Genomic DNA, 9,723 nt, shown 5'->3' on the forward strand with positions numbered 1-9,723 from the left:
CAATATCCACTAGCACAAAAATCACAAATGTAATACAGATTCATATTGGGAAAATGTTTAAGCTGTATCTTAACTGCCACTTTCCAGCACACCAAAATTTCATTCAATGGATACACTAAGTGAAATAAACTAAGGTTAGCAATTTAGTTTACAGAGATCATTTCTACCTAGTTTCTATAATCAGAATGTTGCCTGTTATTACTCAATCTATGATGAAAATAATGAGGTTTCAAAAGTACATTCAGAGTTAATTCTTTCACTTCAGATTTCAACATTAAACCATCAAGGTAGATTCTACATATAGACCATAATTCCAATGAAATCTTGGGTAAAAATCTTGTTGCAGAATGAGTTCCTAAGTGATAATGGTTTTCTCTTTCTGACCACATTTCCAATTTATGAAGTCATAAATGTAACAGTACCAGAAATCTTACTGGCTGTCAAATAAAGAAAAAATAAGAGAGGCTCTAAACTATATTTGTTAACACACCAAGCAGTATATCAGACAAGATATTGTAAAATAAGATCTATACTTTAAGCCTCTTTTACCAGTTAAAGGATTTTTTTCAAATAAGAAAGTAATAGACAAAATACACCATCAAGTTTTCTATTTTAAAATCTAACCACCAGAATTTACCAACTAAGATTGAAAAATAGGAGAATAAACAGGAAAAGGTTCTAAAATCCTATTGGAACAATAACCTGTGATATCACGGGTTATTCCACCAGAGTATGAATGAAGTTTGATTTTAGGGCTAGCCCATCCATTAAACAGATGCTACATTAAACTTAAAGTTGCTTAATAACAAAGTATTTGTGTCATTGGCTATTCTGGTTAAATACACACTATGTTCATTATGGTTAAAACAATAAATATTAATTTGTACTTTAAGTCATAGTTCAGTTGGTTGCATAGCTATTCAGGAAAGCTCTCATTCATCTAAATGGTGACTTACAGAGACAGGATTCTTCCATATTGCAGTTTAACATTTGGAATATGTAGTTTCCAAGGTTGCCACAGAACAGATGCTGGGGAATAAAATACAGGATTTTATGGATTGAGCTGGAAATTGCATATACCATTTACAACTATGTGCTGTTGTCTAGAATTTAACCATATTATTTTACCTTGCTCCAAGAAAGGATTGAAAATATAGTTTATGTACCTAGGAAGACAAAATGGATTTGTGAACATGAGGAATGCTGCTGTAGTTTGATGTTAACTGTTCTTTTTATCTTTGTAGAACATATTAGATACTATGGTAATTTCTTTCCTTTTCTGTATGCCTCAAACTCATGTGGCAAAGGAACACTCACTGCTCTAAAGTATAGACCTAAAAGTTATCTCCAGCTTCTCCCTTTCCTCAGTGCTCCCACAGTCATCAACATTCCCGTGGCTCATTTTTTTCAGCCTATTCCTTTATCACCAGCACCACCAGCTCACGTGTTCAACTAGCCTCTCCTGGAAAGAAATCTCTGCCTCCACTCTGACCTCAACCACAATTTTCCCACCCCATCCATTGTCACTTCCACCAATGCAGAAACAATAACAAATCTTTCTTATCCTAAGACATATTACCACTCTCCTTACCTTTACACTTCAGTAGGTTTACTTCAGGCTCTATAAACTGAGACAACTAACTTTTTGATCCTTTTGCTCAATATTATAGCTTAACCAGTTGTATTATATTCTGACTCCAGGACGTCTTTACTGTCTATATTTTGCTGCACCCTACTTTCCAGACTCTTGTTCTCTATTACTTAAACATATGCTTCTGTGGCAGAAAAACAAACATTTTATTCTGCTGAAAATTTTCAGACTATTTTCTTCTAGTTTCAGGGAATAACCAATAAATTCTCATCATCTAAATCACCTATCTCCATAATGGCACATCAGAACTTCTTGATCCTAACTGTAAGTTGGTACTTACTGTTGAGCCTTCCTCTATGGTCACATTCTCCTTATTCTCCCCAACTTCTAGTAACTACAATTCTATTCTCAACTATGACATCAGCTTGGATAAGGTGGGGAAGTGAGGGTGGGGACGTTTTTTCTTTTCATCTTCTCATGACAGTTAACATGATATACTGAGTTTTATTTTAGAAAGGTATATTGTTTTGACTAATAAACCAAAATTAATAAAAAGATAATAATGATAATAACAGTGATTTGAAGAACAAAACTAAAAAATCAGTGGCTTGACAAAAGTTTGTTTCTTCTCTCCTAAAGTCCAAATTAGGTATTCATGATAGTCAAGCAGCTCTTCTCTTGATGTAGGAATACAGATTCTGCCACGGATTCTGCTTAACTTTGATATTTGGCTTCCAGTGTCACTAGTGCAAGAAGAGAAAGGATAATGATTAGGAGAGTTTTGTAGATGAGGCCTGAAAATAGCACATATCATGGGACTGACAATATTACATGGCTAGAACTCTTTTACATGGCTACACATAAAAATCAAAGTAAGGTGTGAACTCAAAGGATACTGGATCTGAAAAATAGCTTTCCTTTAACTATTTTCCTATCACTCCAGCTCCTTCCTCCTCTGCATATTTCTAGTATTTTCTAGAACCTTCCTGATATGCTGCATCAAACTCTGAACTGGACTCTGTTAAATATCTCACAATATCTCCTACAACTACAAAACTGCTCTGCACACTAAATGAGTTCCTTACATATGGACTAAGGAGACAAACAATAATCTCTTAGGAGCTATTAAAGTATATATAGGCATTTCTTCATATTCTAAGTGGTCCCAGACTTCTAGAAATAGAGAGTTTGGCTCTACACATTTTATTATTCCTTTCCTTGCCATATAGATATACACTTGCAATATTTTAAAATATGAAATGCTTTAGCAATTTGTTTGTCATCCTTATACAGGAGACATGCTAATCTCTGCATCATTTTGATCTTAGTATACAGTATATGTTGCTGTAGCAAGTAGTTGATATTGCTTTCTATTGCCTTCAGCATGTTGATGCTCTAGTCAGCCCTTCTTTACTGTTTCTACAATATGCAGCAATGGATTCTACAACATATACAATCAAATAAATACAATCTCTAACAAATGTAATTATTCCATATTATATATTACATTGTTATATATTAATGTAATTACTAACATATATTTGATTATAGTTTACAAGAGAATAAATAAATGCGAAATTGTTCATGCTGTGGCCCCTGGGAGCACTTGTTCACTTTGCTGATGCCCATCCCTAAAATAATATAAACTTGTCTTCTTTCCTCTCTTCCTACCATTACCATGTGTTCATTGAAGAGTATTTAATAAATGAAGTCATCTAAGAATTCTAACCAAATCTACAATTTTATCAGCAATTCACCTTTATATTATCCCAATAAATCAAGACAGAAAGAGATGAAGAAGAAGAAATTAGAGAGCTAAAGAAGTCTTAAAAGTGTGGTGGATATTAAAGCAGATAGTTGTGACAGAGCTATGATAGACTTTTCAATAGCATCCTAGTTAAACCATGACAAGTCTATACATCCCAAGAATTTCATAATGCCTCTTCTTTAAACACAACATAAATATGGAAACATACATATAATTGCATCAAATCAACTTCATGAAGAAATAATATGGCTTGTCAGAGGTGTCTATCTGAATAGCATTGAATAGAGGCACAAATCTATTTCTAAAAGGAAACTAGAAGAATAATTCATGTATTTTTTAAACAAAAGTGGTAACAATTTCCATGATAAAGGGAAAAATACTTCAAATATTTCCAAGAATATTAAAGTCCATGGGCTCAGTCAAAATTTCTATGTACCAAAATCAATATCATTGTATAAGATAATGTTTGTAGAAGTTGTCATTTTAATTGACTTCTGTTCCCTTGGCCATTATTTTTATCATCACAGTGATTAAGGTGCTTTGAACTAAATGTTAATTCAATGTAGTCTGAAATGAAGCAGAACAAAATTTCTTTAAGCCACACTGACCGCTAGAGACACAAGATTATAAATATGCTGGAGTAAAATAAAAATGCATCTCAACAACATCAACATGAGTAAAATGGGTTTATATTTTGTCACAAGTAAGCACAATAAACTGAACTGTATGTAATACTCCACTAAATATACAGCATTGCAAGTTATTAAAATTTCACTGCAAAGACAATAAGACAGAGGCAAAGAGAAATAATCTAGACCAAAAAAGACTTTGCAACAACTGAAAATGCCCAACTTTGCAAACAATTGAAATGTATGTACCGATTCAAGCCAGCCCAGGCAGGAAAGACCGTGAGACTCCTATCTCCAATAACCACCAGAAAACTGGAAAAGGTGCTGTAGCTCAAGTGGTAGAGCGCTCACCTTGAGCTGAAGAGCTGAGGGACAGCACCCAGGCCCAGATTTTAAGCCCCACGACTGACCAAAAAAAACAAAAACAAAAAACTATTTTCCAATTTGAAAAGCAACAACAAAATCAAAAAGAAATCTACATTAAATTTACCTTTTAAAAATCTTCTATTAGCCAGGTGCTGGTGGCTCTTGTCTGTAATCCTAGCTACGTCTGTAATCCTAGCTACTCAGGAGGCTGAGATCTGAGATTCATGGTTCAAAACCAGTCCAGACAGGAAAGTCTGTGATACTCTTATCTCCAATTAACCACCAGAGAACCAAAGTGGTGCTGTGGTTCAACTGATAGAGCACTAGCCTTGAGCTGAAAAGCTCAAGGACAGCATCCAAGCCCAGAGTTCAAGACTCATGACCAAAAAAAAATCCTCTATTATTATATAATTAAACTGGTTCATAGAGTACATCACTGGTAAAGATGGTTATATTTGGTGTTGAATGTCACTGTAACAAAGGATAACAAAGTGAGCAGCTTGCAGCACACACACAGAAAAATGAACACTCTCACAGTTTTGGAGATTAGAAGGCTGAAGTCAAAGGTGTCAGCAGAACTTTGCTCCTCCTGCTTATTTCTAGCTTTTGTGGTGGCCATGAACTTTTCACATTCCTTGTCTTGCACTTTACCACTCTGATATCTTCTTCTAGTATCTTCTCTCTGCATGTATCACTTTATTTGTCTCTTTCCTTTTAAGGATGCTGATCATTTCTGATAAATGTACCACTCTACTCTCATGTTAATTTTAAGTAATACTACTTCCAAAGAAGGACATAGTCTGAGATACTAGGTTAGCACTTTATCATACTTTTGAGAAGCATACATTTAAAAATGATGATATCAGGCAGGCACTGGTGGCTCACACCTGTAATCCTGGCTACTCAAGGGGCTGATATCTGAGGATCATGGTTCAAAGCCAGCATGAGCAGGAAAGCCTGTGAGATTTTAATTTCCAATTAACTACCGGAATTGGTGCTATGTGCCGGAACTAGCCGGCAATGAAAGGAACTCCTGATTTAGGGGGCGAGGACGGAAAAATAAAGACATAAGACAAAGGATGGGGTTGGGAGGTCTGCAGCTCAAGACTGCAGCCCCGTTTATTTTTAACTCTCCTTATTTATACTATTAGAAGTCAAGAGGTAACCTAAGGTCACCATAGTGCAGAAAAGCAAGAAAAGTCTTTAATAAAAACAAGGGTGCAGAAAGAAACAAGACAAGGTCAACTGATAGAAAGTAAAGAAAATTCTACAGACATAGCAAGGCAAACCCGGACACCTGGTGTTATTCATGAAAGCCAGGTCCTTGTATGTGCCTTCAAGTGAGCACAAGGGTCAAGATGGCCTTGGAGTTTTACTGTCGGCTCCCAACAGCTATGGGTCCAAATGATGTAGTGCTAGCCTCAAGTAAAATAATCTCAGGGAAAGCACCCAGGTCCTACGTTAAAGCCCAAGACCAGCAAAACTAATGATGATACCTATCACTGATTATGGGAAAATACATGTGCAGAGAAACCTGACAGATCTACTCTAATAACAACAGAGGCTGGAGGGGATGTGAACAGAAGGGAACCTTACTACATTTTTGGTGGGGGTGTAAACTTGTTCAACCACTTTGGAAAGCAGTATGGAGGTTCCTCAAAAGACTCCACATAGAGCTCCCCTATGACCCAGCAATCCCACTTTTGGGCATTTACCCAAATATTTACAAACAAGACCACACTAAAGCTACCAGCACGACTATGTTTATTGCAGCATTATTTACCATAGCTGACATATGGAACAAACCCAGATGCCTCTCAGTAGATGAATAGATCAAGAAAATGCGGTGTATATATACACAATGGAATTCTATGCCTCCATCAGAAAGAATGACATTGCCCAATTTGTTAGGAAATGGAAAGACTTGGAAAAAATTATATTAAGTGAAGTAAGCCAAGCCCAAAGAAACATAGGTTCCATGGTTTACCTTATTTCCAATATCTAGTATATGTATGAGTCAAGCAGAAAAGGTCAGATAAGGTGATGTTAGGAAAATGAACCCTAAGATATGTATTCAAATTTTTTTCTTTCATGTGATTGTTACTAACACATTCATAAGATTATTTCTTTGTTGCTTTGTATGTCCGTCCCCCACAGTATAATCCCTGCTTTCACTGTATTTGCTGTTGGTATAATTAGTGGAGGGGAAGGGGAAAAACAAATCATTTAAATAGGGATACAGGTGGACCCATTGCAACAATGAGATGTACAAGTCGTTATGTCGAAAACGAACTTTACAACTTTGGTGGGGGGGCAGCGTGGGGAGGATTGCGGGGGCGGGAGGAGGATGGGAAGGGCTGGGAAGGGGAAACAAAGGAGGAGGCTACAATGCTTGATAAGAAATGTACTCATTAATTGTAACCCTTCTGTACAATATTTTCACAATAAAAAAAAGAAGAAGAAAGAAACCTGACAGTTCTAAAATAGGAAACAATTTGGGCATGATGGCACTCACCTGAAATCCCAACTCTGGAGGTAGAGGCAGGAAGATGAAGACCCATAGACCAGCCTGTTATTAGTAGTTGGACATCATCAATAATACAGATAATAACAGATTCTAGTATGGATGTGAGTGAATAGTAACTCTAGTACAATGTTAGTAAGAGTGTAAACTTTTTCAACTACACTGGAAAACAATATGGAAGATCCTCAAAGAACTACAGTAAAATCCAGCAATTCTATTCTTAAAGATTACAAACTAGGATACAGTAAAGTCACTTGCACAACCATGTTTATTGCAGCACTGTTCACCACAGCCAAGGTATGGAATCAGCCCAGGTGGCCCTCAATAGATGAATGGGTAAAGAAATTTATATAACTAAATTTTACTTATCCTTTAGAAAGAATAATATTGTATCATTTGCAAAAAAATGGAAAGACCTAGAAAATATCATACTAAAAGAAATCAGGCTCAGGGAGTCAAAGATGTATGTTTTCTCTCATATATGAAAGCTAGAATTCATTTATAAATATAAGTAAACATCTTCAATGTTATGCAAATATACACAAATGTATCAGCCAAAATCTGGTAGAATCAGGAATGAACTCAGAGTGTAATTGCTAAGAAAGGCTGACTCACAGTCCAACAAAATAAACAACAGGAAACGAGTATTCAAAAGTGAAAAGGATCAAAGAAAGGGAGCTAGACAAATGAAGAACAGGGAAGAATGCAGTCATAAAATTCAATGTTTATCTTACAAAACTGAGAAAGGGGTGAAATTGGGAGGGATGGGGGAAATGATGAAATGGATAATATTAATCAAGATGCATTGTACTCATATATTGCTTTGTTGAACGGCAATTCCTTAACACAACTACTTTAACATACTAAAAATACACTAAAAATAAAATATAAAATAAACATAAACATAAAAAGAAAAGTAATGTCATTTGTCAAAGTGGCATTTATAGGACAGAATCTATGTACTGAGTTTATCTCTTGCAGAGAGTAGAGTTGCACTACAATGTATTACAATAAAAATTATAACACTTAAGGTTGGTCAAGTGGCTTAAACCAGCTCCTTAAATATTGCTAGTGAAGGTGGATATGGCCCAATGTAGATATGTTCCTGTGTAGTACAGACTGGGATCCAGAACCAGTGCTTTTTGAAGTCCTGTAGTTAATAATAATGAAGAAACTCAAGTTCACATTCTAACCTAAAAAAAAAATCAGTATTTTTATTTTCCCCTTAAGTCTGGTGACGAGAAGGAAACATAAAAACTAAACCTGGAAGATATTTTCTTGCCAAATAGCAAAGAAGTTATCAAAGATTACTGACATCAAACCTGACTGAAGTAGCTCATGTCTGTAACCCTTACTACTCATCAAGTTGAGATCCAAGGATCATGGTTATAAGCTAGCCCACCCAGACAGAAAATATCCATTACATACACACACACACACACACACACACACACACACACACACACACACACACACACACACACTCACACACACACACACACACCAGAAAAATCCATGTCACATTTACCTCCAATTAACATCACCAAAAAACAAGAAATGGTGCTGTGGCTCAAGTGGTAGAGTGCTAGCCTTGAGCAAAAATGCTCAAGGACAATGCTCAGGCCCTGAGTTCACGCCCTCGGACCAGCTCAAGAAGTAAAAAAGTACTAACATTGTGTCATGGGGATTCAGGAGCAAGTAAAGGACGTGAAGTGTGCAAAGACTACAAAATAAGCACATCAATAAATATAAATGGATTAAGATACATCAAATTCATTTAAATCTCAAGAGATCCTGTGATATTCAAAGTTATTATAGCTAAGGGTCTCTGCAGAAACAAGTGATAGATGATACATAGATAGCTAGATAATTAGATAGACAGACAGACAGACAGATAGATAGATAGATACATAGATAGAATTTAAAAATTACTATAAAAGTTCAGATAATCATGGAATCTTAGGAAAATGAAACCTAAGATATGTATTTAAATGTTTTTTTCTTTCATGCTTTTGTTTCAAACGCATTTATAAGATTATTTCTATGTTGTTTTTATGTCCCTCCCCCACAGTATAACCCCTGCTTTTACTGTATTTGATGTCGATATAATTTGTGGAGGGGAAGGGGAAAAACAAGTCGTTTAAATAAGGATACAGGTGAACCCGTTGCCACAATAAGAAGTACAAGTTGTCATGTCGAAAACGAACTTTACAACTTTGGTGGGGAGGGAGGATTGGGTGGGGGACGGCAGGGGGAGGCTGGGAAGGGATGGGAAGGGGAAACAAAGGAGGAGGATACAATGCTTGATAAGAAATGTACCTTGCCACAAATAAAATAAAATAAAATAAAATGAAAAAAAAAAGAAAGCAGGAAGTAGAACTGTGGCTCCAGGTAGATGTCTAGCCTTGAGAGAAAGAGCCAAGCCAGCATGCAAGCCCTGAGTTCAAACCATAATACCAGCAAAATAACAAATAACGAAAAATATTGTTTTTCCTAGTCTTTCTTTCTTTTGATATATTTTTTGTCAGTCATGGGGCCCTAAACTCTGGGCCTGGGCCCTGTCCCTCAGCTCTTCAACTCATGAGACTCTTTTTTTAAAAATACTTTTTTATTTTAAAAATACTGCACAGAAGGGTTACAGTTACATGAGCAAGGTAATGAGTACATTTCCTATCAAGCATTGTTACCTCCTCCTTTGTCTTTCCCCTATACTCTCTTCCCTCCCCACCTCTACAACTACACTCTCCCCTTCTCTCCTCCCCCCACTCCCTGCCTAAATTGTAAAGTTCACTTTTCAACAAAGTGTCTTGTGCATCTCATTGTTACAATGGGTCTACCTGTATCC

The 9,723-nt window shown here is 36.1% G+C and overlaps 1 pseudogene; it reads right to left on the reverse strand.

The window, feature by feature from the left end:
* Nucleotides 1-2,839: 2,839 nt before the first annotated feature.
* LOC138804407 (U6 spliceosomal RNA) lies at nt 2,840-2,937 on the reverse strand (annotated as a pseudogene).
* Nucleotides 2,938-9,723: the final 6,786 nt, after the last annotated feature.

The sequence above is a fragment of the Dipodomys merriami genome, unplaced genomic scaffold (genome assembly GCF_024711535.1).
Source record: "Dipodomys merriami isolate MVZ:Mamm:240054 unplaced genomic scaffold, mDipMer1.0.p SCAF_360, whole genome shotgun sequence".
Taxonomy (NCBI): Eukaryota; Metazoa; Chordata; class Mammalia; order Rodentia; family Heteromyidae; genus Dipodomys; species Dipodomys merriami.